Raw genomic sequence first — 5,921 nt, 5'->3', positions numbered from 1 at the left:
CTGTGAATTACTGGCAGCACAATCCTGGGCAAATTACTTGACTTTCCATAGCTTCAGCTTCTCTATTTGGAAAATAAAAGAGCTGCCATGAGGTTTCATAAGTGACCATTTACCATGGCCTAGGCAGCAACGAACAGGCCTCAATAAGTAATATTTGTTAACTGAGTTGCTTTGGGGCATTTTGCTAGCTGATACTTTACCTAAACGGTTAAAATCAAGATAATTTTCAGCTTTTTGCACAGGTCTACACGAAGACATTGAGCTATCAGCCAAGAAACTGGAACAATATTACTCTATGAAGAGTAAACATCATACTAAATCAACATGTGGGTCAGAGCAGCAAATAAGAATAGTAGCTTACCCCTGCTTTCTTTCTTATCTGTGTCTAGTTGTCTATATCTGGGCAACAAGTTGCCCCCGATTTTAACAGCTTAGAGCAACAAAATTTCTTATTTCACAGTTTCCATGGGTCAGGACTCCAAGCTCAGCCTCTAGCTGGAGGTCTCTTGTGAGGCGGCAATCAGGTTGTCAGCCAAGGGGGAAGATTCACCTGAAGTTCAAGGATCTGCTTCTAAGTGCTCTCATCTGGTTGTTGGCATGTGTCACTTCCTTGCAGGTTCTTAAAAACTGAGGACACCCCCATGGATGTCTCCATGGGGCTGATGACAACATGGCAATTTGCCTCTCCTACCATAAGCAATCTAAAAGAGAAAGAGACAGGATGCCCAAGACAGAAGCGACAGATTTTTTGTAACTTAATGTTGGCAGTGAAATTCCATCACTGCTGCCCATATTCTGTTCACTAGAAGAAAATTGGTAAGTCCAGCTCACGCTCAAGGGGAGGAGATTACCCAAGAGTTGAATGCATCGCCAGGGGTCATCTTTTAGCTCTCAACTTCCACCTTACTTCTCCAGAAAGCAGTGTTCAGAGAGAAAACCTGACTTCCTGCTATTTCCCCTCTTAGATTCTTTTCCTGTAACACCCCTCATGTCTCTGTAACATTCCAATCACTTGTTACTACATATTGTAACAATGAGCAGTGTGTATATGATATGTTTTACATATATTGTCTTATTTCTTTTCCTGTCAACTTTTTTTGTTTTTAACGCTGAAGTACTTTAAATTATAAACATCGTAACATTCTACCACTAAATACATCAGTATGTATCTCTTAAAAAAATACATAGTTTTCTATGTATCAAATATAACATTTTCACACCTAACAAAATTAAGGGTAATGCCAAGTCTATATTCACATTTCCCCAGCTGTCTCTAAGATGTCATTTTTAGCTGGTTTGGCCAAAGCAAGATCCAATTCAGAACCATGCAATGCATCTGGTTGCTATGTTGCTTAGGTCACTTTTAACCTACAAGCGTTCCTTTTATCAGGACACTGACTTGCTGAAGATACCAGGCCAGTTCCACCCTCTGGATCTCTCTGATTGTTTCCTCTAACCCTTGTATTTCTGGAAGCTGGAACTTAGATCCGAAGACTTGGTTAGATATAAGTTGAACATTTTTATGAAAAGAACTTCATAAGTAGTGCTGTTTATTTCAGTTATAACACACCCAGAAATACAGGCATATCTGATTATCCCACCCTTAATGATGCTGAGAGTGACAGTGGGTTACAGCAGTGACAGCTCTATCCTTCCACCGTAACCAGTGTACTATCTGCACTATTAATAGTTACATCTGGACTCTGGTCAGAAACCAGGACTATTTTGGGCAAAATTGGATGAACGGTAATCCTACCTATCAACCATTAATTTAAACGGTTTAATGGTTTTATCTTTCCCTGAATCAATATTTCCTCGGGGTGGCAAAATAACGAGTTTCTAATTATATGTTACCGTCTATGTTTACTACCTAACAATTCTGCAAATTGGAGATTTCCCTGAACAAGAGGAGCTATTTACTTACCCAAAAATTCAGTGTGTATTTTAAAAGGTGGATAAATGTGTGATTCTTTCCCTTTATTTGTGAACTTTCAAAATAAAAAGGTGTTTTGATAGCCGACTCAACTAGAGACAATTTGGGTGTTTTTCGAATTCCTTTCTTTAAGTTTAACATAGACTCATGGGTTGTCAATAGATTCATTCCCTTTCAATTAAGTAAAATCAATAATAATTTTTGATGCTCAAATTTCCATAGATTATCCATTTGTTCTTCACAACAATCTTCTTTTTTTTAAGTTTATTTATTTATTTACGTTGAGAGAGAGTGAAAGAGAGAGAGAGACAGAGAGAGAGTGTGTGTGTGAGCGGGGAGCAGCAGAGGGAGAGGGAAGGAGAGAATCCCAAGTAGGCTCTGCACTGACAGTAGGGCCTCAATCCCATGAACACTGAGATCATGACCTGAGCTGCAATCAGGAGTTGGAGACACAAATGACTGAGCCACCCACGCGCCCCAACAATCGTCTAAGTAAGGTATCATTACTATCCCCTTTTACATATCAAGAAACTGGGACAAAGGGAAGTTAAGTAACTAAGAAAGGAAGTAACTAATCTGGCTCAGAGAGTAACTTCAATGTCCAATTGAATCTAGATTCCAAGACACTAAGGAATGAATTCATGTTTTTTCAGTTCATTTCTCTTGAATGTAGCTCAGTGCCAGTCAATAAATCAGTCAATGAGCAAACTGATTAATTGATGATCATTTCTAATTGACTCACAAAAAAAGTTATAATACCAACTGAAGACTTTCAGATTAAATAACGTAATGACTGGGATTAACTTCAAAATAAACAAGTGTATGGGAATGCAAGCTGGTGCAGCCACTCTGGGAAACAGTATGGAGGTTCCTCAAAAAACTAAAAATAGAAGTCACCCTATGACTCTGCAATTGCACTACTAGGCATTTATCCAAGGGATACAGGTGTGCTGTTTTGAAGGGACACATGCACCCCCATGTTTATAGCAGCACTATCAACAATAGCCAAAGAATGGAAAGAGCCCAAATGTCCATTGATGGATGAATGGATAAAGAAGATGTGGTATACACACACACACACACACACACACACACACTGGAGTATTACTTGGCAATCAAAAAGAATGAAATCTTGCCATTTGCAACTGCATGGATGGAACTGGAGGGTATTATGCTAAGTGAAATTAGTCAGTCAGAGAAAGACAAAAATCATATGACTTCACTCATATGAGGACTTTTAGAGACAAAACAGATGAACATAAGGGAAGGGAAACAAAAATAATATAAAAACAGGGAGGGGGACAAAACAGAACAGATTCATAAATATGGAGAACAAACTGAGGGTTACTGGAGGGGTTGTGGGAGGGGGGATGAGCTAAATGGGTAAGGGGCACTAAGGAATCTACTCCTGAAATCATTGTTGCACTATATGCTAACTAATTTGGATGTAACTTAAAAAAATTAATAAAAAAATAAAAATAAAAAAATAAACAAGCGTAGGGAAGTACAAGGCAGGAGAGAGGGTCATAGATGAAACAGGGCTGACTGTACCTTGATAACTGTTGAAGCTGGGTCATAGGGAAGTGATAGTTTATGATGCTATCCTCTCTACTTTTTAATAGTTGAAATTTTCCGCTAACAAAGAAAACAGTCTAAGCCTTGAAACATTGAAATGTAGGGAACTACATAAAAGAATGTTTAAACTGGTACACAGCAAAGTGTAGCTGCTTACATTTTTAGTCTATAGCCTGACAAAAGATAAGAGAATAAAAGCAAACTGATGATACCAACTATCCCAACACAAGCTAAAGTAGATATGTAAAGAGTAAGGTCTCCTCTGTAGTCATAATGGTAACTATACTTATCATAGTGAGCTTTGCATAATGTATAAACTTGTCAAATCACTTTGTTATGCACCTGAAACTAATGTAACATTATATGTCAACTATACTAAAATAATAAAAATAAAATTAGAAAGAGTAAGAGCATCCTATTAAACAGATTACGGTAACAGAAATCTGTTTGACTTTTTCATTGGAAAGCTGATAATGATGGTATGTATAATATTGTTTAAATGCCAAAACGTAGAGAAAGTCTGATCACTACAGAAGGAAAAACCTGTGAATCTCTCTTCTAGAAGAAAAGATATTCTCAAGAGAAGGATTTAGCCACAGAAACCAAACTGAAGAGGCAGATGAAAAGATGCCAGGTCACAAAACGCACTGGAGTTTTGACATCCATTAAAAATATTGTTTCTAATAAATGTAGAAGCAACGAGGAAAACAGAAAATCACCGTTAGGATACCAAAGTAATCATGCTGCAGGCAAGTTCTTCTGATACATGCCTAAATTAGTGGATGAAACTGTAAAGACAAACAAGATACTGCATAGGCTCAAAATATCTCCACCCAAAATTTATAAAATACTGCAGTGGTTTTAAGATATGCCAGTGAATTCTTTGAGACTCCTTCCTCCAAAAGGTGGAGGTTGATGTTCTTCTCCTTGAGTGTAGGCTGAACTTAGGGACTCTACCTAACAGAGTTTACACTTAGAGTGAAGAAATATGGCACAAACGATCTCAACCAAGTGCTCAGGGTTAATATCTTTAGTGAAGGTGTGCACCCCTGATACAATGTGATGAGGAGGTCTCTTCACCTCCGTGGCATTCCTCCCCCAAATCCATAACATCAGTCTAAACCTGAGGAAACATTAAACAAATAGCAATTAAGGGCATTCTACAAAATACCTGACCGATATTCTCCAAAAGTGTGTAAGTCATGACAGAAGGGGAAGGACTGAGAAACTATCACAGCTTTAAGGCAGCAGAGGAAATGTAACAACTAAATGCAATGTGGTGTCTTGGGTTGCATCCTGGAACAGAAAAAGGACACTTGCGGGAAAACAACTGAGGAGATTTGAATAAAGCTGGTAGTTCAGTTAGAATTGGACATTTTGGTTTTGATAAATGTACTATGGCTGCATAATAGGTTAACATTAGGGTATCTCTGTGGTAACTTTGTGTCTCTTCTGTAAATCCAAAATTATTTCAAAATGAAAAGATTTCAAAATGTGTCATAAGCTTCCAGACAACTAGCTTTCAGTGGTGCTAACCAAGGACAGAGGGTACAAACCACAGCCATATTATGATGTTTACCTTAATTTATCCATCTACAAACTGAGAAGACGAGATGAGACACTTATCCAATGATGAGGGCAAGTAACGCAAAGAGATGTCCCTAGAAAAGTCTCGGCTACCTAAGTGCCGAGTCCTCCCAAGATGCCCTTGATCTCGGGAAATACTTGTGGTTAAGGATTGCACTCCTAGCTTTGCAGTCTCGCCAACAGATTTTGTTGGCACAATAAGACCAGAACCAAAGTCAAAACACTCACTTTAAAGTGAGCACGTAAAGACCCATCTCCATAAACCAGAATGCCAGTTTATTTACAGAGAATTACAATAGTCAGGTGAGCCAGATGTCCCTGTCCTCCCTGTGGGCCAACTTACAGAGCCAGCGAAATTATCAGAAAACAGCTCAATGAGATTGGAAGCAGAACAAGGGCAGTAAGTTATTTGATTTGAAGTTTTAATAACAGTGGGTCATGACGGACTGATAATTCACTATTCCAAATAGAGATATACCTTCCATTTAGACCACCTCTGTATGCTCTTGCATTGGGGATCTCTCTGCTCTTCCTCTCATGTGTACCAAAGCCTACTTCCCTAACTAGAAGGGCATTTTATTTATTTATTTTTTTAATGTTTATTTATTTTTGAGAGAGAAAGAGAGACACAGTGTGAGCAGGGGAGGGGCAGAGAGAGAGGGAGACACAGAATCCGAAGCAGGCTCCAGGCTCTGACCTGCCAGCCCAGGGCCCGACACGGGGCTCGAACCCATGAACCATGAGATCATGACCTGAGCCGAGGTCAGACACTTAACCGAATGAGCCACCCAGGCACCCCTAGAAGGACATTTTAAAAAGAAATGTG

This window comes from Acinonyx jubatus, chromosome A1, assembly GCF_027475565.1.
Source record: "Acinonyx jubatus isolate Ajub_Pintada_27869175 chromosome A1, VMU_Ajub_asm_v1.0, whole genome shotgun sequence".
Classification (NCBI taxonomy): Eukaryota; Metazoa; Chordata; class Mammalia; order Carnivora; family Felidae; genus Acinonyx; species Acinonyx jubatus.
This window is presented reverse-complemented; position numbering follows the sequence as displayed.